We start from the raw sequence: 25023 nt of genomic DNA, 5'->3' as shown, positions 1-25023 counted from the left end.
GTGATGGAATGGTTGGGGAGTCTCTCGAGCCAGTCTAATGCCTTCCCCCGAAGTGAGAACGGGAAAAGTCTCAATCTCAGCGCATCCTCGGATATATTCGTCTACTTTCTCCCCCAACATATATCTACGAACCCCTTGAGATGTTTGAAGGCATTTTGATTTGAAGCGCCCGTGAAGTACCCACGCTGCTCAAGTAAGGTCAACATTACATTGGTTATCTGAAAGTTGCCCGCCCGGATTCTAGGTGGGACAATAACACTTGCATAACCCTGGTTCGGAAGTACTCTGGGAGCCACTCTTGGAGGTGGCGGAGGAGGGTCTAGAATATTGTCATTTGGATTCCCATTGGCATTGCGGCATCTACGTTATCCTTGAGGTGCAAGAGGCACCTCATCTTGCTCGAGATCATCTACCTCCTCCCCCGCTATCACGTTTCCAAGAGGGTCATTAGCGTTGTTTAAAGCCATGTTGGTACCTGAGTAGTGACACGAACAAGTAAGTAACAAAGAAGGAAAGAAGAACAATACACAAAACAAACTAAATAGATAACCAAAACTGTTATCTCCCCGACAACGACGCCAAAAAGTTGATCGCAGCCTACTCCACACTACTAAAAAGTAGGAAGAGAGGGTCACAATAGCTTTTACCCGATTTGTGGGTCGGGATCGATTTCCACAGAGAGCTAGGAATGGAGCCGAGTATCTATTTAGGTTGGAATTGCATATTTGTTTCAAATATCACTTCTAATCATTTTTCGGTTTTATTTATATTCTACTATTATCAAACTACAAATTACAATTGCTACTAAATTAAGTACGAGTAAATTGCTACAAGTTGTATCTAATAGTTTAAAAGGCACTAGGGTAGTGGCATCCTCCTAGGTGGCCAATTGACGGATAATTGAACCTAAGGCACGATTGACATGATTGGGGAATATGTTATAACCGTTGCACAATTTTACCCACTCTCACACCTCTCGGTAGAGAGAGTGATTTTGCCCAATTGACTTTTTCAAGACCAATAGGGTAGGCAAATTTGCTCATGCAACTAGGGTTCAAGTCGGGTATTACTCTCTCGAGGTTTAACCCTTTAATTGGGACTATCAATTCTCTTGAGTACATCCCAATTCCTTGTTAGGTCAATTTTGGAGACTTAGTCTCTCTTTCTCAAGAAGAACCCAAGTCAACTTAGCACAAACTAGTGTTTGCAACCACTAATTCATAGATTAAACCATGAAATTGACCCAAATAACAAACACCCATAGTCAATCTAACCTTAAATCACAATACCCATCAATTACCCACACTAGGGTTGAGCCACAACCCTAGCTAATGGGTCTAGCTACTCATGCTTGAAGAGAAAAACAGGGAAATAGATGAAGATAAAGACATATTAATTAACTGCTAAGGTAAATACAAAATTCAATGATAAAAACTAAGTAAAAATGCCCAAAATGGCTATGAAAAGTCTTCTCACGAGCGCAACTAACGTCTAATAATATTTGATGCCCTAAAAATGGAAAAAAGTTCTTTTTATACTAAGCTGGAAAAATTGGACAAAAATGCCCCTGCGGGGTCAGTGCGGACCGCACAAAATGGTGTGCGGCCGCACTAGGCTCTTGACTCTGCAAATTCAACTCTCTGAACCCAGGCTCTGCGGACCGCACAGAATGGACTGCGGCCACGGAGGCATCTAGTGCGGTCCGTACAAACATGACCACGGAGCGCACATGCTTGATCTTCAGAACTTGGCATCTCTCTGAACTTTGGTTCTACGGACCGCACAGAATGGTAGTGCGGCCACGGTGCCTTCAGTGTGGGCCACACACTATCTACTGCGGCCGCATTGCTTTAATGCTTGAAAATCCAACTCTCTGAATCTCCCAAGTGCGGACCGCACAAAGTCTAGTGCGGCCGCACTAGGCCTATTTCTCCTGAGTTTTGTCTTGTCTTTGGTACTTGTGCCAGTTTCACTCCTTTTGAGCCGATCTTTGACAACTCGTCACTTTGTTGATCAAACCTGCAATCAAGCACAACTTATGAGCCTTTTGGGACTATTTTGTATGAATTTATAATCAAAGCATAAGCAAGAAGGAGCATGAAATGCATCAAAATCCCTAGTTATCAGTATGCCCACAAAGCTTCACCAATTCTCTCATGCCAGTCTCTCTTGTTCTTTGCAATAACTTTCTTCAAAAGGTTACCAAGCATCTTATTAAAAGCTTCAGCAAGGCCGTTGGCATGTGCATTATACATTGAAAACTTATGTTGTTTGAAACTGAACTTCTCGCATAGACTCTTCACGAGCTTGTTGTCAAATGGCGTTCCATTATTAGTGATTATGTATCTTGGTATGCCGTACCTAAAAATTATATATGACTTGATAAAATCGATAACAGTTTCCTTTTTCACCTCCTTGAGTGGAACAGCTTCCACCCATTTAGAGGAGTAGTCCGTAGCGGCCAATATGTACATCTATCCCTTTGATGACTTTGGAAGTGGTCCAACAACGTCAAGTCCCCATGCATCAAAAAGCCATGGAGATATAGTTAGGTGAAGAGGCTCTGGAGGTTGGTGGATGTAGCTAGCATGAAATTGACACGCTTAACATCTTTTTGCATGATCCATGCAATCCTTCACCATTGTCGCCCAGTAGTAGCCCATCCTCTTGATGCGAAAATGGAGCTTGGGACCAGATTGGTGTGCTCCACATGAGCCAAAATGTGCTTCCTCCATCGCTTGGCGGGCTTCTTCTTTGTCAAGACATCGCAATAATAGTCCTTCAAAAGAGCGGCGAAACAATGTCCCCATATAAAAGATGAATCGTGGTGCTCTTCGTTTGATGTCTATTCTTTGTCGCGGATCTTCAGGTAACTTTCCATGTTCAAGGTACTCTATTAGTGGTTTCTTCTAATCTACTTCTTCAATCACTCAAACAGACGCATGATGGCTTTAGTTTACTTGAAGATCCAGAAGTCTAGGAATAACCCATCGATGACACACATATACCTTTGTTGACTCATTCTCTCCAAGTGTTATCGTTGTGGCCAAGTTAGCCAAAGCATCAGCCTTGCGATTTTCTTCTCTTGGGACGTGGTTTAAGAACACTCGGTTGAATTTTTCAAGTAAACCAGAAGCGTATTCATGGTATGATAATAGATCTTCCTTCTTTACCTCATAACTCCCCAAAAGTTGGTTGATGATCATCTTAGAGTCACCGTAGATCTCCAACTATAGAATCTTCATTTCTAATGCCTTTTCGAGACCGACGATCAAAGCTTGGTACTCTGTAGCATTGTTGGAGCATGTTTCACCTAAAACAAAGGAGAATGGCAAGACTTGTCTTTCTGGATAGATCAACACAACACCTGCCCCCACACCATTATGACGTGCAGATCCATCAAAGAACATTGTCCATGGTGGAAATTCTTCGATGAACAAAACGTCTTCATCTGGAAACTCATCTGAAAGCTCCCATTCTGTTAGGAGAGGGTGATCAGCTAGAAAATTGGCTAGTGCTTGTCCTTTCACAGCTTTTTGAGGTTTGTATGTGATCTCATATTGGTTAAACAATATGGACCATCTTGCTAGGCGTCCAGAAAGAACAGGTCGATTCATCACAAGCTTCATGGGATCTGCTCGAGAGATGAGTTTGATGGTGTATGCTTCAAAATAATGCCTTAGCTTCTTTATTGCTTAGAGTAACGCTAAGCATATTTTCTCAACAGGCTTATAGTTCAACTCAGCTCGTATCAAAGTTTGACTAAGGTAGTACAAGGCTTGTTGCTTTACTTCCTCATTCTCTTGAGCAAGTAGTGTTCCAAGTGAACGTTCCTGTGCCGCGATGTAGAGTATCAATGGCTTCCTAAGTATTGGCGCCCCTAACATAGGTGGATTCAGCAAGTATGTTTTGATGCTTTCAAAAGCATTTTAACATGACTGATCCCAATAAAAAGGGATATCCTTCCTCAATAGATGATTGAAGGGTTGACACCGTCTGGCTAGATTAGAGATGAACCTTCGGATGAATGCTAAGCTTCCTTGGAGACTTAGAAGCTCCCTCAAGTTCTTTGGCTTGGGCATTTTCTGAATGGCATCAATCTTTGTAGGATCAACTTCAATTCCACGATGAAGCACAATGAAGCCAAGAAACTTTCCTGAGGTAACTCCAAATGCACACTTGAATGGATTCATCTTCAGGTCGAATTTTCTTAACCTTTCAAAAATAATTTGAAGGTCTTCAAGGTGGTAACGCCTACTCTTCGTCTTTACCACTAAGTCATCGACGTAGCATTTAACCCTCTTATGAAGCATGTCATCAAATATGTTTTGCATCGCGCGTTGATAGGTTGCACCAGCATTCTTCAGATCGAAGGGCAACACTTTGTAGCAATATATCCCTTTTGGAGTTCGGAAAGCAGTACACTCTTCATCTTTTGGAGACATTCTGATTTGATTGTATCCAGAGGACCCATCCATGAATGACATAGCTTCATGCCCTGTTGTAGCATCAACCATGAGTTCAATAATTGGTAGCGGGAAGTCATCTTTTGGACATGCCTTGTTTAGGTCTCGAAAGTCAGCACAAATGCGTATTTGACCATTCTTTTTCTTGATAGGTACAATATTTGATATCCATGATGGGTACTTCACCTCTCGAATAACCACCTCGATGAGCTTGTTGACTTCGACTTCAATTTGTGATACAAGCTCGGGTCAAAACATGAGTTGTGACTACTTCACAGGGTGCTCCACTTTTGATCCCTAAATGATGAACAACTACCTTAGGGCTAAGACTAGGCATTTCTCTATACGACCAAGCGAAGACATCTTTGTACTCAGTCAACAACTTGGAGTATTCCTCCTCCTCTTGAGGCGTAAGCAGTGCACTAATGAAGGTGAGGCGTGGATCTTTCGAAGTACCTAAATTGAGTTCCTTAAGCTCATCCATAGTTGATTGCCCGCCATCTTTTAGTTGAGGATGAGCCTCATGTACTTCATCATTGACGTTAAGGCATGGGCTATCTTCCACAGTTATGTGATAGGATGTTTTCACAAAGTCTGACTTTTCTCTTTGACTTCCTTGGATAGTCAACATGGCTTCTTTCTCTTTCTTTGCTTCTTTATGAGGCTGGCAAGTGTAAACAATGGTTCTCCTTTGCACCTTCAGCGGACCATCTATGGATATCGACAAAATAGATTTCCTCTTCATACGTGATGGGAAAGCACTACCGATTTCTTTGTCAGCAACAACTTCAAAATAATCCCGCTCCTCATGGACTTGCTCCTTGTATTTTGACAGTATCTTTCTAGATGGAGACTTCCTTGTGGTCCCTAGGCGACAAAAGACAGAGGTCTTTGAGGTAGTGAAAACTTCTTTTAGATGTTTGGAATATACACTGATGGGCTTAGGGTCTTTTAAGCTATGTTTTGATTATCTAACAAAATTTCTGTATGGAACCAGATAAAAGACCAAGAATGATAGTAAAAAGTCAGGGGGGACATATGGGGAAACATGTGTGAGTAAGGGCATAAAGTCAAGGGGAACCTGTGGTCTCCTATTATTCAATCTGGTTCTCTGAACTCTAACACCTTGTTTTCAATGCTAAGTTTGTCATCATCAAAAAGGGGGAAATTGATAGGATTGATAGGTTTTCAATATCTTTGCCTTGTGTTTTGATGATCTAACAAACTTAATGCCAAGAACTTGATAGGGAACCTGACTCACTTGGATTACACTGCATCTAACGGATTCCAGCCAAATGTGAGCTTGCTACAGCTTCAGGAGGTAAATCCAAACAAGGACCTGATACTCTTATGGGTTCCTCACGGCAGTACAAAGTCAATTGGACATAACTGAAAACGAAGATTCTGTTGCACTGCACTATTTTCAGTGCCCACTCATTCTCTAACCAACTAAAGTGCTCACATCACTTCAAGTGATGTGATAAAGGTGTACCTACAATGAGTCTATACAAAACATCATTCAAGTTACTCAACTCAAGACAATCTGGGCGGTGTGCACAAGAACCAGATTAGGAACCTGATCCCGTGGTACTTCTCTGACAAAAGTCCAAGTCAACTATATAGCTGGAACGCCACTGAGTGACCGATTGCAATTGTACAAAGAGAAACACAATAGGGACCTAGTCCCTTAGATTTCTCTGACATAAGTACAAGTCAACTACAACTAGAAAGTAATTGCAGAAAGTGACTGACTGTAATAGTGCAGTAAACAGTGCATCAGTCACTTCCTATTGAGATTGGACATCACTAAGGATGTCTTGTGTAGTATAAACCTTATGCAAGGCACAAGTTCAGGTTCCAATACTTGCAAATATAGAAAACGAAAATTCTCTCAAGTGCTCAAGAACCTCTCTCAAGAACAAAGCTGTTGCAACCTCAAGGACCTGATCCAAGATTGATGATATCTTAAGTCCTTAGGATTGTTGAGTCTTTATTATGTGTTCTTCATTGTAACTCCTATCCGGCTTTTTTAGAAGCGTTGTCTTAGGAATAAACCAAAATTCGTAAACTCCTTGAGTTTATGTTGTGGCTAGGATTAGTCATAAATAAAAATCTTTGTAACCGTAGTGTGACAAAGTGGCTTGTGGTGGAAACATCACAAGTTAGTCAATGTCTTTGTAACCGTAGTGTGACAAAGTAGCTTTTGGTGGAAATACCACAAGTTAGTCAAATTCTTTGTAACTAGGATAGTTATAGAGTGGCTTGTGATGAGAGCATCACAAGTTAGTTGAAGTCTTTGCAATAGGGTTATTGTAAAGTGGCTTGTAATAGGGAGATTGCAAGTTAGTGAAATTAAAAATCTACAGGTGCAGGTCGTGGTTTTTTGATCCCCTTGTGTCGGATTTTTCCACGTAAAAATCCTTGGCCTTATTTACATACAACTTTACTAGCATTCACAGCAGAACCCCACAAAGGACCAGGTACTCTACTATTTGGGACTCACACAAACTTAGCACTGTACCAAACTGATATAGGACAAGATCCCTATACAGTTTGGTTCATCAGTATTTTCAGAGGAAATACATAGAGAACCCAATTCTCTATACAGTTTGGTGGACGCACTGTTTCTAACAAGTGGTATCAGAGCAGGTTCTTCCTATCAAGCTAACAACTAGGAAGGATCATCATGGCCACTCCACCAATATTTGAAAGGAGAGAACCAAAGAAGGAAAAGTACCTGGTACTTAAAGCTACTAACAATGATTCGAGTGAGGAAGACAGTTACATGGCTTATGTTGACATCCAATTTTTTCCCTTCTTTCTTCCAAACTATTTCTTTAAGCTTATAATATCACTAATAATGTAAGAATAGTTATTTTACCATTTTTAGCACAAACTAGACCTAATTATTATTATTATTATTATTATTATTTACTTAATATCACTATTACTAGTATTATCAATGTTATTACTACTACTGTTAATATTATTATTATTATTAGTAATGCTATTGCTATCGTTTTTATCATTTTTACCTTAATCGTATTTGTTGTTACATTTCATGAAAAGTATTTCTTTAATCTCACTAAGCGAGAACATTTTACAATAACTTTTAAATATTACGAAATTATATTTAATAAATCTCGCAGCATCTTACGATTAGTATTTTATTTAAAAGTTAGTAATTATAATTAGGTATAATAAATAAGTTAGTTACTTGATTGTTTTAATATTAATATTATTATTGTATATTATTAGAAGCTCAAAGAACTTGAAAAGAAGAAAGGAAATTCAGCTTATTAGTGCCCAATAATTCTCTACTAACTCTACCAGCCCAAACAGTAGTCCACAAGACAACCCAAGTAATTCCTTAATTCAGCCCAAAATATTAGCCCTAAGTCTTGATTCTTTTCTAGATTCTTCCACTACTACAAAATATCTCTCTTTTGGATTCCAAACTCTTCACATTTAATCATATTGAATTATAACCTCAATTCCAACGCCAAGTTGACTGGGACCCACGGTACCCCATCCCCTCATTCCTAACATACAGACTCTTGGACAAACTTTTCAGGATTTTCTCCATCTCTTTCTTTACTCTGAAAATCTCCCATTGTTATTTTCTTATTTTTGGTTTCCAAGTACAACCAATTTCGCAAACAGCAGCCAAGTTTTGTTATTTTTGGCATTAGGGATTCTGATTTCACATATCTCTTTTCCTTTTCTCCTTCTGATCGAATCCATCCAAAAGGGTGCAACGTTAAAATTCAAACGGATACATTTGACTTATTTTGAAATCTGAATTTCAAATTCCCGCTCAAAGGAACCAAGAACCCTAGAAATCAGCTTATATATACTGACCTCTGAAGAGATTTTCGGGGAGGAGACGGGGTTGCTGCCTTCACCCTTCGAAACCAAATATTTGACCGCTCTTCTCCTCTCTAAGATTCACCCTTTGACTTCAACACCTCTACTGTTTCTATTTGGTATTTACCATAGTAGAAATTTGGTTATCCTCTATTTATTTAGTAGAGTCTGCTTTTGTTCGAGAGGAAGGAGTAAAGTCAAGATCGAAGTTCGATAGCGCATTAAGACCCGCCTCAGTTCGCTGCCCTGCAAAAGATGTAGAAAACATGACTCTGGGATTAGCGAATGTAGTATCATGCCTATAGGACATTGATGGAAAGGAAGTGATATGTGTATATCTAATATGTTAACCTGGCTGTATTGAAATTGCGTCCCCCCATGGTTTATGGTACGAGAACAAAAAGAAGTAGCAATGAATACATATTCTGTTAATGGTATCAATTTTAAAGAATCAATAGTTCACTGCTCTAATTCTTTATCTTTATTTCTTTCTTTACATGTACATTCTGGAGCAAATGAAGTCTTAATTCGAGGCTCTCGCAATGGAGTCTCACAGAGACTCAACGCTACCACCTCCACATGGAGTCGTTGCATACCGTCTTCCTTAGAGCACCGGATAGCGAGAAAAACAAGCTGAACGTTTGGGGACGCCTATGGCGTCTTTCATTCATGCTATTTGACATTCATTTGTGTGATTTAAGTTTATCTCAATTTATGGGATTATATGTTAAATTCGTGTTAGCATAGTATGTTTACTCTTATTGTCCATTCGATACTATCTTAATCATATAAATGTGGCCTTTAGATATAGGAACTTAGAAACTTTTTTCTTAAAATGACCCTCCCAAAAACTTTTGGACAAAACTTTTCCAATGACGATAATAAACATAAGATGTTTTCTAAAGAACACATGTTAAAACTGTCTTTCTATCCTTTAACAATTTCTAACGTAGTAAATGTTTCTTTCAAAATCTTTCTCTTTTAGGAATGTCTTGAATTGTTGGTTTCATCAAACTAAAACTAGTTTCTTAAACCAATTAGATCCTTAAACAGTTTAAACATTTTTCTAAACTTTAATTAGCTAAGAAGTCAACCGATACCGATTACTGCATTATTTTTTACTTAGTTATAATTTGTCACCTAGTTGGCCAATATTTAGTAGAAGACATAAAATTCAGCCTACTTTTATAATTGTGTTTTAATCTAGATAAACTAACCTAAGTTTGACCGGTGAGTCGCATTAATGGATCATGTAGGATGCTTTAACAACCTTCCCTACATGATTAATTAGAATCCTTACTCATAATCTTAAGATTAAGTAGACCATAAAACAAAGTTAACTTTAAGCACTACTTAGTTAAAATTGGTGTCCTAATTCACCGTTAAAATAATTAGGTGGCAACTCTCTTTAATTAATTAAACCTCAGAATTACCAATATGCTATACTCTTATTTGACCCGTGTTAAAATGGGGTATAACAGCTTACTTAACCAAAATGTTTCAGAAGATGGTCAGAAGAAATGGAGAAGTGCTAGAAAGGGACAGCTCTAAAAGATCGAAGAACAATGATCTGTGTTACAAGTGCGGAAAGGCTGGACACTTCATGAAAAATTGTCCTCTCTTGAAGCAAGAATTCTCCAAGAACTTCAAGAGAAAAAGATCAGCTGAATATGACTCAACTTTTGCTTTAATGGCTCAATCAGATGATAATGAAGACGATGACAACAAAGAGGTAAATTTCAGGGATCTTCAGAGAAATCTGAAATCCTAATCTCCAAGAAAACTTATGTCTTTAGCTAATGTATTAATCAATACATTTCATAGTATTGTGGAGGATAGGGATTCCTTGACCTTAGAATTAGCAGAATCTGAACAAACTAGAGACGACTTAGTGGCTGTAGTTACTGACCATAAGAAAACCATTGAAATTCTCAGAAAAGAAAAGAATAATCTTTTGGCAGAAATTACAGAACTAAGGGAAACAATAGTGAAACCCTGGACTATGTTAAAACCTGAAAATTCTAGAAAAGGAAAGGAGATAGCCAATGAGGAACACATTAGTCTTGAAAAGGAGTTGAAAGCTGCTAGAACTAGGATATGTGGTAAACTCGAGAAAAATAGGCAGTTTCAAGCTTAATTAAAGAGAGTAAAATGAGATCTTGAGAAATCTCTCAAGTGGACCTGGTCCTCAGATACTGTCACTGTCATGTACTTTAGCAATAGTGAAAACAGGCAGGGAATCGGGTTCCAAAAGAAGAAAACTCCTTACAACCCTCACAGCAAGTACGTCACAGTTCCTAATAACTGGCTGTGTACCCACTGTGGGAACAATGGGCACTTCAAAGAAAATTGCCAGGCCAGAGCTCAATCTGTTCAGAAAAACAAAGTGTTTGCTGAAAAAGCGACTACTAACAGGGGACCAGGTACCGCTCGCAAGAAACCAATGTTGCCTGCATGGACTAGAAAAGCCCTTATCCATCCCTTTTATCATAACAAAGGACCCAAACTAGTTTGGGTTCCTAAATCTAACCCATAATTTAGATGTGCAGGGAACAGTGGGAGGAAGCAGACTGCAATGGATCATGGATAGTAGATGCTCAAAGCACATGATTGGAAATACCATAGATTTTCTCTCACTGAAAGCCCTGCAAGGAGGGATGTACCCTTTGGAAAATGGAAAGAAGGGGTACATTCTAGGTATGAGGAAGAAAACAAGGTAGAAGTTCGTGTCTAAGTTGGTGATATGAGCTGCTTGAATGCAGTTGATAATGTTTCGAAGACATGTTATAAAGGATTGGGGGGATACAGGTTTCTCACTTCTAGATATATTGATAAAGAAGGACCTGGTCCATGTTCTGTCAAATTCAAAATTCGAAGAACACGGAGCATGCAATTCCTATGGGAATACTGAGCAGGAGTGAAAAGAGGAGCATGATCAGACCTCTCCTAAACAAAACCCCCTATGAGTTGCTGACTGGAAGGAAATCTTAAGTTAACTAATCTGAGAACCTTTGGATGAAAATGTTGAGCTTTTATGTTCTTAACAACGGGAAGGACCAGCTTGGGAAGTTTGATGCAAAAAAGCGATGAAGGAATCCTCTAGGATACTCCCCTCAAAGCAAAGCCCACAAAGTCTACAACAAAATGACACACTGTGTGGAAAGAAGTGTTCATGTGCTATTCAATAAGACATACTCCTTTATAAAGGAGGAAACAGTGATGATTAAGATAATGAACCACATTTGGTCCCTAGGAAATATCTGGATTTTCAAATATGAGGGCTGATTTGCTGATTAAGATGAAGGAGACAGGTGAGAGACAATGCAACATCCTTTTCTACTTCTAAAAGGAACCTGGTACTTCCATTACTACCCCTGGAGCAGAAGAAAGAGTTGGAGATGTAGTGCAAGACACTCCCCAAGTAACTGAACAAGGAGTGCAAGGAAATCCATTTAACTTACCCAGTTTTTCTACCAATCAATCTTCAGTCCCAAATTGGAAACACAAAAGCTCCCATTCACTTGATAATATAATCACCCCCTTAATTCTGGAGTTCAGACAATATCAAAAACCAGAAATTCCCTAGCCTTCTAAGTAATTCTATCCCAAAAAGAACTCAAAATATCAAGGAAGCCTTGTAGGATGCAGACTGGATTACTGAAATGCAAGAGGAACTGCATCAACTTGAAAGAAACAAGGTATGACACCTGATACCTAGACCCTCAGATAGAACCATCATAGGGACCAGGTGGGTATTCAGGAATGAGCTGGATGGACATGGAAATGCTATAAGGAACAAAGCAAGGCTTGTTGTCCAAGGATTCAATCAAGAGGAAGTGATCGATTATGATGTGACTTTTAGGCCAGTAGCTCACATGGAAGCTATTAGGATCTACATTGCCTTTGCTTCACATATGGAATTCACCTTATTCCAAATGGATGTGAAGAGTGCCTTTCTGAATGGTTTTCTCAAGGAAGAAGTCTATATCAAGCTACCTCCAAGTTTTTTAACGTCATGTACATCCTGAACATGTATTCAAATTGGATAAGACACTGTACGTATTGAAGCAGTCCTCTAGAACCTGGTACGAGAGACTATCCAAGTTTCTCTTAGAAAATGGCTTCACAAGAGGAAATATTGACAATACATTTTCTTTGAAGAAACAGGGAAGGAACCTGCTCATTGATCAGTTTTATGTGGATGATATCATATTTGGAGCTACAACTAACTCATTATGTGAAAAATTTGCTAAACTCATGGGAAGTAAGTTTGAAATGAGTACGATGGGGGAACTAAATGTCTTCCTGGGTCTTCAAGAGAAGCAGTCCATAAAGGGAACGTGTATCAGTCAGAAATACATCGAAGAACTCTAAAAAGGTTTGACATGGAAGCATGGGAATCATTGAATCTCTACTCTACCTTACTGCCAGCAGGCCAGACATTGTATTCAGTGTGAGATTACATGCAATGTTCCAACCAAATCCTGAGGAATCTCATCTAAAGGTTGCTAAGAGAATTTTGAGATATTTTAAGGGTACACAGAACCTGGTTATGTACTATGCTTCATGTGACAATTTCAACCTTATTGGTTATGCTGATACTAATTATGCAGGTTATCTGGTGGACAGGAAAAACACATTAGGAATGGCTCATTTCCTTGAATCATGTTTTATCTTATGGGGTACAAGGAAACAAAACTCAGTAGCTCTCTCAACAGCTGAAGAAGAGTATAATGCAGCTGCCTCGTGATGTGCTCATTCACTATGGATCAAGAAAAAATTGGAAGATTTTGGTGTATACGTTGATTGTGTATCGCTTCTATGTGTCAACACCAGTGTTCTCAACATGGCAAAGAACCCGGTTCTACACAAGAAAACCAAGCACATTGATGTCAGACACCATTTTCTCAGGGACAATGTGGAAAAAGGGTCGTATTTGTATAAGATTTTATTGCATAGAAGATCAAATTGCAGATATCTTCACCAAAGCTTTGAGCAGGGAACACTTTGAGAAACAAGATAGCATTGGGATCACTTGAACCTAATTGAGAACCTGGCTCTACTGACATGACTATGATAATCATACTAAGGTAAAATTGGCTAAAGTGTTTTCTGACTAGACCTAACTCACATCTATACCGTTGCAGGTAAACACGCATGATGATCATAGAAGCTAAAGGAACAGTGTTGAACTTTGGAGGAGAGCTGGAAAAAAAGGTCAGGAACCTGGTTCCTGCACCACAGGTTAGTAGTAATGTGTTTTTTGCATGCTTGCTCAAAGAAAAACATAGCAAATTAATTCAACTGCCACATCATCCGACTTTTCAGACCAGTGTCTCCCTTTGCACCTTTTACCATCTCTCTCACCATGGCCAACGAATAATCGACTTTTTCTATTGCCATCAACATCATTCCCACATCTCCTCCTCCCTTAACATCATCACCAGAAACCCACTTCTTCAATATACCTGATACTATTGTACCCATACCGGTTTCCTCCTCTTCTCCAGTCACCTCACATCTATGTGTTGCAAACCCTACTTCTCCTCTGTTCCTGAATCTCAAGGGGAAAAAACTCCATTCTTAGGAGATAAAAGAACTCTGGTGCTTTTTGAGTCTCCGGTTCTTGACACTGTGAAAGAAGAATCTATTGAAGAACCTGATTCTCTTTTAGCTAAAACAAACCAGGTGGTTATAAAAGAAAGAGGCTTTTGAGTCTGCCTTGCAAAAGAGTAGGCAGAGTATTAAAAAAAGGAAGAAGAGGTTGATGAAATAGGGGGAAGCTGTGGCTGATAAAAACATTCCAGTTGTTGAGGTTGATAAAGATGCTGTGGAGGAACCTAGTTCCACAGTGAAAAGATCTACAAATGGGTGTGGCTGAGAAAGATTTGTTTGAGGGTGACATTGTGGTTGTTGCAAGCAGGAATGAGAAGTTTATTGAAATATCTAGAAAACAAAAATAGGAAACTGTGGGAGGACCTGGTTCAATGAAGACCATTCTAAGTGACAGTGGACTTGGGCAGGAGAGTTAACTCAAAAAAAGTCTTGTGGGATCGCACGCTTGCCCGACAATCTAGGAGATGATAGGTATGAGACAAGTTCTGGACTTAGGCAACTAGTGGTGTACCTGCGGGAGAAACTTCTTGACTAACAATTGTCTACAACTACCCGCATAGACCTAGCTCTCAAAACCATTGCTGCCTCCTCTTCCAAGCCTCCCTCTTTTAGTACCCCCTAGGATCCTCTCAGTGGCATGTTATCTTTTGCTCTAATGATTTTGTGGCTGTTGTTTCTCTTTTTGTTTGTCTTTTTGTGATGGCATGTTGGATTTCACCATTGCTGCTCCTATTGAAACAGTCAAATTTCTTATCAATAAAACAACTCTTCTTTTGCTTGTACAATGCTTGTTTTCCCTTTTGCTTCTCTTTTCTATCATGACTGTGTGCATATATGTGGCATGAGTTAGCTTTGTTGGACTTCTTTATGCCTTTTTCGTCTAACTGTATCTTTTTGTTGATGCCAAAATGGGGAAGAATAGAGTCAGAGGGAATATATGTCAAAAAGGGGAAAAAATAGATTCATGGGGAACATATGCAGTTGTTGGTACCTTATCTGGTTAAGTCAAATAGTTATCAATGTTAAAAGTTTATCATCATCAAAAAGGGGGGAAATTGATGGGCTTAAAGTCTTTTAAGTTATGTTTTGATGATCTAACAAACTTTCTGTATGGAACTAGATAAAAGACCAAGAATGATAGTAAAAAGTTAGGGGGAACATATAGGGAAACATGTGTGAGTAAGGGTATAAAGTCAGGGGGAACCTGTGGTCTCCTGCTATTCAATCTGGTTCTCTAAACTCTAACTCCTTGTTTTCAATGCTAAGTTTGTCATCATCAAAAAGGGGGAAATTGATAGGATTGATAGGTTTTCAATATCTTTGCCTTGTGTTTTGATGATCTAACAAACTTAATGTCAAAAACCAGATAGGGTACCTGACTCACTTGGATTACACTACATCCAAATGATTCCAGCCAAATGTGAGCTTGCTACAGCTTCAGGAGGTAGGAACCCAAACAAGGACCTGATACTCTTGTGGGTTCCTCACGGCAGTACAAAGTCAATTGGACACAGCTGGAAATGAAGATTCTACCGTACTGCACTATTTCCAGCGCCCACTCATTCTCTGACCAACTAAAGTGCTCACATCACTTCAAGTGATGTGATCAAGGTGTACCTACAATGAGTCTATACAAAGCATCATTCAAGTTACTCAACTCAAGACAATCTGGGCGGTGTGCACAAGAACCAGATCAGGAACCTGATCCCTTGGTACTTCTCTGACAGAAGTCCAAGTCAACTATAAAGCTAGAATGAAACTAAGTGACTAATCGAAACTATATAAAGAGGAACACAACAGGGACCTGGTCCCTTAGGCTTCTCTGACAGAAGTACAAGTCAACTACAGCTGGAAAGCAATTGCAAAAAGTGACTGCCTGCAACAGTGCAGTAGACAGTGCAGCAGTCACTTCCCATTGAGATTGGACATCACTAATGATTTCTTGTGTAGTATAAACCCTATGCAAGGCACAAGTTTCAGGTTCCAACACTTACAAATACAGAAAACGAATATTCTCTCAAGTGCTCAAGAACCTCTCTCAAGAACAAAGCTGCTGCAACCTCAAGGACCTAATCCAAGATTGATGATATCTTAAGTCCTTAGGATTGTTGAATCTTTGTTATGTGTTCTTCATTGTAACTCCTATCCGACTTTCTTGGAAGCGTTGTCTTAGGAACAAACCAAAATCCGTAAACTCCCTGAGTTTATGTTGTGGCTAGGATTAGTCATAAGCAAAAACCTTCGTAACCGTAGTGTGACAAAGTGACTTGTGGTGGAAACATCATAAGTTAGCCAAAGCCTTTGTAACCATAGTGTAACAAAGTGGTTTGTGGTGGAAATACCACAAGTTAGTCAAATTCTTTGTAACTAGGATAGTTATAGAGTGGCTTGTGATGAGAGCATCACAAGTTAGTTGAAGTCTTTGCAATAGGGTTATTGTAAAGTGGCTTGTAATAGGGAGATTGCAAGTTAGTGAAGTTAAAAGCCTACAGGTGTAGGTCGTGATTTTTTGATCCCCTTGTGTGGGATTTTTCCCCATAAAAATCGATGCCTTATTTACATACAGCTTTACTAGCATTCACAGCAGAAACCCACAAAGGACCAGGTACTCTGCTATTTGGTGGACTCACACAAACTTAGCACTGTACCAAACTGATATAGGACCAGATCCCTATACAGTTTGGTTCATTAGTATTTTCAGAGGAAACACATAGAGAACCCGATTCTCTATACAGTCTGGTGGATGCAGTTTCTAATATACACGTTTACCTTTGTGACTTAGCCTTTCAAACACCGAGACTGGATGGGTTGAGCCTCCAATGCGATCAAATACTGAAGTCCGTTGTTTTATTTTCTTGCCCTTAACTTCCTTCATCTCCTCTACCGAGCAGTATTGTGTTGAAGATATCTCTTTGCTTCTCTTTGATGAAATTCTTAGAGGCTCTGCCAAACTGAACCCCAACCCAAACTTTGGAATGGCGACGTAGTGCCCTTGCTTTCTCAACTTCATTTGGGACTCATTGAGCCCATGTATCTTTTCACCAGTGACTTCGTCATTGAGTTCTCCTAGTTGTGATGGATTGGAGAAGTCATAACCTGACTTTTCAAGCAGTATGAAGGCCATAGGATCATAGTGCCCTTTTATTTTATTAGCTTGAAGATTGCCTTTAGCAGACTCACCCGTCACGGATGGGATTTGTGCAACCAGGTCATATGGTCCTTCAAATGTTGGATATCTTTGTGACTCATTTTCTTCTTGGGGTACATTCCTGTAGCAAAGGTTGCCCTTTCTTTCGATGCTCACGTGGAACATAGCGAAAAACTAGATGCTCCTCGGTCTTTGTCTGTATGTCACCTTCAGATGATGATATCTTAATGGAGACTTCTTCCATTCCCTTCTTAGGCGGCTTGGTGCTAGTCCATTGAGCCTCATTTTCCTCTTCTGACTTAACACCAACATCTGCAAAGTATGACTCCGTCACAGTGAAAGGTTTGATGTTTGCATCAATTTTAACTATCTCACCATCTCTTCTGTACTTTAGACATTGATGCAAAGTAGATGATACCACCCCATTCTCATGAATCCAAGGACGTCCAAGCAACAAGTTGTATGATGTTTTAGCATCTATGACGTGAATCAGGGTGTTTGAATTCATCTCACCAATGGATAATCCTACGCGGATCATACATATGGCTCGTTGTCCTCCTTGGTTGAAACCTTGGATTGTTAGGTTACTTTTGGATAGCTCATAGATAGAGATCCCAAGCTCTTTTAGCACCATCTTTGGCATGATGTTGACAGGCGAACCATCATCAACAAGTATGCAATTGAGATGTTGTTCCAGAATGGACCCCACAACAAACAAAGGTCTGTTATGTGACAGAGACCCTAACAGCAAGTTATCATCTGTGAATGAAATTGTTGCACAACATGTAACAACTTTTCCGTCATCATAATGTTTATATGTTTTCATTGGAGCAAGCTCATCGTTGCTTTCCTTTGTTTCGTCAGTACTAGAAACTACATGAGTTGCACTAACGTGAGCTCCATGAAGGAATTTTTCCTGTAAATAATTCATGCAATATGATGGGCTTTCAGAACTTCGGTGATAAGGCACTGTTAATCTTCTTGCTAGTAGAAGATTTGATATTTCTTAGTGATTGTAGCCTATCTGCATTGCTCATCATCGCTCTTGAATTAGGAATTCGTAGCCTCAAAACTGCCTGATGTTTTCGCTTCTTGTGAGTGACTAGAATCCAACCCTCATCGTCTTTGTATTTGGAGTGATTGTCTAGCTCTAGTGAGCCTTCAAGAGTTTTCCTTGGAAGATCAATTTCAACAGGCTCGAAACTTCCAAATTGTAAGAAGGCAGTGCTTGACACGCTATGCAACTTTGAACACTTCTTTTCCTTGAGCGCGATACTTGCATGATTTGCTTCCGCTGTTTCATCCATGTCTATGATGATTTTTTCTTCACTTACAAGAGCCATAATTTTCTCCTTTAAGACGAAGCATTTCTCTGTATGGTGGATAATGACGCGATGAAACTTGCAGTATTTCGGATCGCCAACTTTGCCAATTTCCTCTGGCCTTTTTGATTCAGGGAGATCGATGACTTTCTTGTCAAGCAATTCATCAAGGACTGTGGGTACGTCTGAATATGGAAATGGATAAACCTTCGCCTCGAATTCCTTCAAGGTGGGACGATGCTTCTCCTCTTTGGGATATTGACTCGGGGTCTAATCCTCCTTCACTTTTTGCTTAGTAGTGACCTTCACAAAAGTTGATTTCACCGCCATTGATTCTTTGGTTTTGTTCTTTGATGCAACATTTTTCTTGAACTCCTTTTGATCAGCAAATGGAGATGCCTTTCCATGACTTGTGATGCTTAACTCCATGTCGTGCGCTCGTGTTGCAAGTTCTTCAAAAGTTCGCGGTTTGATCACTTGTAGGATGTACAAAAAGGCCCCAGTGCATTCCTTGAATACACATCTCCATAACAGATATTTCTGAAAGGCGATCTTTGCAGTCCAAACTTAATGCTCTCCAACGATTAATGTAATCCACCACAGGCTCATCCTTCCTTTGCTTGGTGTCTATAAACTCTATCATGCTTACAGTTCTTCGGGTACTGTAAAAACGATTTAGGAATTCCTTCTCAAGTTGCTCCAACTATCAATGGACTCGGGCTCCAAGTCAATATACCAATCAATGTGTTCCCTTTCAGAGAACGAATAAATTGTTTTACCAAAAGTTCACCATGTGTTCCAGCATTGCTACAAGTCTCGACAAACTGGGCGATATGTTGCCTTGGGTTCCTTTTGCCATTAAATTGATACAGCTTTGGTGGTTGATAATTGGTTGGCATGGTTAAACAATTAATCCTCTTAGTATAAGGCTTAGAGTAGTACAACGAACTTTGGGATGGTCCGCCATATTGAGCTCTGATGGTGTTTGTTATCATGTCTTGCAATTGTTGGACAGATAACGCCGCAACTGAAATAGATTGCTTTTCCTTTTGAATGTTTAAATGGCAAATGATTCCTCAATAGTTGTTTTCTGGGAGGTGAAGACAGGTGAATGAGGAGGGACATGGCTCGACTCTCCTGGTGCATAGGCCTCCAATTTGTTTATGAGTTGAGCGATTTGAAGGTCTTTGTCTTCAACAGATTTCTTCAAGACCTCTATAGTTTGTTCCGTCATGGCAAACTTTTCGTCCACGTTAGTTGCATCAGTCATCAAGGCATTGAATTTCGTTGAAACTTAAGAATCCACCAAATCCTCAAATTCACCAAGGTTTGAAGCTGTTTGAGAAAGTTCGTCAAAACATCGAGAATGGGGTGTTGCCCCCAGAGATTGCGGTTGCAAACGTCATATGAGATCTGTTTTTCTTTTCCATCTCCAAGGAGGCGAAATATTCGAATCCATCCAAGCCACTAGTCTTGAACTTGCTTCGAGTGATTGGGCCAACATGACTGAGCTCAGCAGATGCGGCAACATTAGCATCTTTGCATGAAACATCACACTTGAGAAAGGCCATTGTAGCAGTAGATATGAAGTTTGTAGTTTTCAACTTGCTAGAAGGAGAGATGAAGGGAATAATTGGTCCCACTGGGCAGGCCAAAATTTGTTTGCAACAAATTTTCGTAAGAAGAAAAATAAACTGCAACAAAAATAATATAAAGAAAAAGAGATTTTATTGATAAAATTTGTGAGTACAATTCTATATATCGCTTGATTCTCCTCTCTAAAATTCTCCGTGATTCGAGGGCTTGAGAAGCGTCTTTCTCGAATGTAGGATGATGCGGACCTCCTTGTGATGTATTTAATCGCCAAGAACGTCGAGGAGCACTTTGTTGTTACGGGTTGATCTCCGGAAGGAACTCCGTTAATCACTCCTTTGTCGAAGAACTAAGCACTTGATGATTGATCTCTCTGTTTGTGGATGCCTTCACCAATTGCGGAGTGTTCTTCTCTAACTCTGAATGTCCCCTGAGAGTTATGTAACCCCTCTATTTATAGTTGTAGAGGATGGACAATCCAGCTACATAAGAACTCTCTTGCTTGATTCTGATTGGCCCATGTCATTTTAGCCACTTGGTGACTTGTGGTTGGTTCTTGCTTTTTTACTTGGATTGCCACATCATTTAGCACGTGGCGTCACCTTATTGGCCTAGAGTTTGACTGGATATGCCATGTCACATGACATAAGTCTGAGCCTTAAGATGAAATGGACTTTGGGCCTAAAAATAAAAAAAATGGACTAATTTAACTTGTAAAACCCAAATTAATTATTTAACCCAATTAAATTTAATCCAAATTTTGTATGGATTAAACCCAATAAATTTTATATGTCTACACTATTGAACACCTAAGCTCCTTCAAAAGTGTACCAATTAGACATATTTAGCTGACATGGCAAAATGTGTATTTTCCACTCTCTTTGACCGCGTCCATTACTAAAAAAATTAATTTTTTTTTCCTGTCATTTTCTCTTGTTTTTTTCCTTTTACTCTGGTTTTCTTTGAAGAGGACTACTTTGCTGGAAACTTTCACGGTCGGTGGCAAGCCCACATCTTCTCCACCATAACATCACCACCAAGAAGTTAACTTCCAAAAAATCTCATTTGGTTTCTCCAATCTCCACCCAGTTCTAACAACATCATAATCAACTGCAATTTTCGTTGTATGATAATAGAAATGCTTATTTAAACCGGTAAATCAAAAAATTTTGAGTGATTTAGTGGAAATCAGGACAACTAAGTTGGAAAGCATCACTAGTGGGTGCAATCGAAGGGCCTTAATTGGTAACAAACAATATATGAGCTTCACCAGATTTTGTTTTTCTCCATTAATGGAGTTTCCTTCTAGGTCAGATTTGATTGTACAAAATCTTTTCTATATCAATTATATTCCTCAATTTCTGCTCAAGAATCCCATTTTAACACCAGAGGCAACTGATTTTTAAGGACTTTAAGAAAAATTTACAGAGAAATTAAAAGAAAATACCGGGAGAGAGAAAAAGAGATTTGGTTGTTGGGGGGGGGGGTGAGGAAGACGACTTTATGTTCTTCTTTTTTCTCGTACTTCTTTTTTCCTTATTATTTGGAATAAAAAATTCACACGCCGTTGTCTCATTGGTTGTTTTGCCAGGTCAGCGGCGTTTAAAATGCACACGTTTCATATTTTGGATGTGTCAGCTAAATGTGTCTAATTGGTACACTTTTGAAGGAGTTTAGGTGTTCAATAGGTATTAACCTGAGTTTAAGTGTCTAAATGAAAAATGGTGTCAACTTTAGGTGTCTCCATATGTATTTCGCCTTATTTTTTTAGGGAAATTACATGTTATGTCAGCCCAAAAGTAAGTACCAAAATTAGCCAATTCATAAAATATTACAAATATTAGTCAATGAACTAGTTGTAGCAAAAAAATAATCAAATTTTCGTTTTATTTCGAGTGGGTGTTGTTGAAATAGATTGGATACATCTTAAGGAGTTTAAATCTCAATTTTGGGATGATTTGGTAGAGTTTTGAGGTGGTTTGAATTGAAAATTCGAAGTAGAAGATGAACATGAAAAATATGATGTGTATCACACACTGTCATTTGTGTATCAGATATGTATCATATTTGTATCAAATGTGTATCATATATATAACATGTATACATGTGTGTGAGATACACGTGTCGCGGAAGAATTTTTTAAACTCGATTTTAACTACGAATTTTGATACGAAATCAGTCCAAATCACCTCCAAACTTCCTCAAATTTTGTATGTTAACTCATCTATATGTTTTCAATGAATTTCAACCATACTCATTGAAAAATATCCTTTTTTGCTTAGATTTTTGAAATATATATATATAGATCATCATCATCTTGCTTGCTACCTTATTCATGAAATTTTCTTTCCGTCTTGTATCTAGTGTTGGTGATCACGCTTAAAAATATGGAAGGAGATCTTTGCGTGTGATTCTTGGAGAGAAAGAATTTTTATTTATTTGGGTTTTAAATTTTATATGTGCTTGACTAGTTTTGGCAAATCTATAATTAATGACTAGAAATTGGTAAGTTAGCATTTATTTGGGACATTAATATAAGATTCCCCTTCTTCTTCTTCTCTTTTTTTTTTTTCTTCTTTTTTTTTTTAATAGAAGACGCAAGAAATTGGGCAAGTAATATTAAAATTGAACTACTAAAAGATTTAAGTTCATTAAGTTATCGCATAAAGTTGCAAGAAATCCATTCAGATGAACATGAAAGAAATGCAAATAGCGCAGGCAATTAAAAGAATTATCATGGAGAAATAAAAACCAGGGGCGGCTCGATATATTTTGTGGCCTAAAGCCAAATATGAATATGAGTCCTTTTTTTCTGTAATTTCTATCTTAATTCAATATATTTTTAAAGAAAAAAAGAAGAACTAATCCAAAAAGCCACCCACTTAATCTCTTAAACTAAAAATAGCTAGTAGATTATATGTGTAATTGTATATTGTCAATGTATAATCTATGTATATTAGCTAAAAAAGATAAACATTGAATCTGACTGACTATTTGTGTAACAATCCCCATACATCAAATTCCTGCGGTAAACCCAACGAAATGATAAACCCTAATAAAAACATAGATAACCAACGAAAACCCAATTAAAACTATATATTGATCACATATTAGTTAAATCCTTGTTGAAACATTGCTATATGTTTGCAACATTTATTGCACCTGAACTTCCCGTATTGATACTAATGTGTCACGGTTTTGTTAGTTTTGGGGAATTATTAGTTCTTTGTTTCTTAATTCTTTTCAATTGAGCTTTTTTGTTTCAAGTTCAATCAAATGATAGTAATTGCATTATAACTTGTGTCATAACGTAATTACAAAGGCCAAAGACTAGTCGCACAGCGCGCGAGATGGCCTCTAACAAGGCCATCGCTGTGCTCTTTGTAGCCATTGTAGCTGTATTTGCAGCTTCAAATGTCGTTGTTGTGCTAAAAGGAGAAAGTGAATATTGGAGGTGTTACATGAACGCCCTCAAAATTTGTAGGAATCCTGCAATGGCAAAAGGGGAATGCCGACATACGGGCAAAGAAGATCCATCACCAATACAAATAACACCCCGTTTATCACCACCAAGTACAAAACTACCTATTTTTATACCCATACCGACACAATATACCTTCAAATTCAAGACACACCACGAATTTGTTCTCATAAAACATAGCCAAAAACAAGTCTAGCTCCCTCAAAACTAAGTTCAATCTCTCACGGAAAAACTATTTTTCCAAGATAATATATAAGTTTTTTTTTTTTTTTCGTATTTCCTGCATCCAATTCATTATGTAATACTTCCATCATTTGGTTAATTATCTACATGTTAGTTGACAAGAAAAAGGAGAAAAAAGAAAAGACAAAAAAAAGTTTTTGTGTAGTCAACTATAATAATGGAGAATAATATTTTTCTTAACACTTCTGTTTTAGAATTGTCTATCTTTCTTTTCCACAAATATTTTTAAATGTGTTTTGCATGTATTTAACGGAAGTTTTGATGGTGTGTGTATAGGTCCAAATTTGATCGACCACGACCTACGGTGAGCACGACAGACGACCGAGTACCCACGAGTCGACACCCAGAGGGATACGACCCTGTGGTAAAAGGAGAGACGCTATGACATCGACAGTAGAATCAGCACGTTAGGAGACCTAGGGAATATTCTTTAGATTTTTCTTAATATGTCGTTCCTGCGATTGGAGGAAACTCCTCGGTATATAAGAGGGATGAAAGCCTTGTAAAGAAAGGGAGGACATTTGGTAAAAATTATTAACCCTGAATGAAAATTGACAACTCTCTTCTCTCTATTGTCACACCCTATTTTTTTTAAAACCACACTAACCCTCTTAAATAAATAAATAAAATTTGTAAAGCTCAAAAGGGTTTTCAATTAGAAAGTGACAAAAATTCGTGTTCAAAAGGATTAACTCAGAGTCGCCACCTGACATTTGATTTCGGTGTGTTAGGTCACCATTTTTTCTAAAAATAATTTATTTTCCTTTTAAAACACTTGAGACTCCAAAACTAAATCTGCACCAGAGGTTTGGGTAAGGGGGTTCATTTGACTCGTGGAGAAGGTGTTAGACACTCCCCAAGTCCCGTAACTAGTACGGTTGCGTATCCAATTTAGTTGGCTTTTAAAATATTCAAGCTGAGGTAAAATCCCGGAAAAATAAAATAAACACACATGAGGATCGAGGTTGTCCCCACCTAATGAAAATAAAAATAAAATACTACGAGTTCTATTATCAACCTACAAATACAAATACTTCGGGGCATACCCCGGAATAAATATATATAAATCCTTCAGAGCATTCCCCGGATAAATTTAACTAAGGGAATTATCTCTCGCCTCGAGACCAACAAAAATCCTAAAGCTTGCCTACCCAAATATGGTCGGCCTAAACATGCTCCTAACGAACAATATCATCAATGAAGAAAATAAAAGGAACTAAATAAAATAACTAAGTAAAAGAACAATTCAATTCATGCTCATGTTTTGTTTTTAACTTTTCATTTTTA

The 25023-nt window shown here is 38.5% G+C and overlaps 1 long non-coding RNA gene across 3 annotated transcripts; it reads left to right on the top strand.

Annotated features, from left to right (window-relative positions):
* The first annotated feature begins 7968 nt into the window (after window positions 1-7968).
* Window positions 7969-24276, top strand: LOC104227215 (uncharacterized). Of its 3 annotated transcripts, none has more exons than XR_711060.2 (3): window positions 7969-10065; window positions 13481-13577; window positions 24013-24276. It is a non-coding gene; the product is annotated as an uncharacterized lncRNA (long non-coding RNA). The 3 variants fall into 3 exon arrangements; XR_011400268.1 differs by lacking the exon at window positions 24013-24276 and adding an exon at window positions 21604-21743; XR_011400269.1 differs by lacking the exon at window positions 24013-24276 and adding an exon at window positions 20249-20728.
* The last annotated feature ends 747 nt before the right edge of the window (window positions 24277-25023 follow it).

The sequence above is a fragment of the Nicotiana sylvestris genome, chromosome 6 (assembly GCF_000393655.2).
Source record: "Nicotiana sylvestris chromosome 6, ASM39365v2, whole genome shotgun sequence".
Taxonomy (NCBI): domain Eukaryota; kingdom Viridiplantae; phylum Streptophyta; class Magnoliopsida; order Solanales; family Solanaceae; genus Nicotiana; species Nicotiana sylvestris.
Note: the sequence above shows the minus strand (reverse complement) of the source record. Positions and strands in the feature narration are given on the sequence as shown.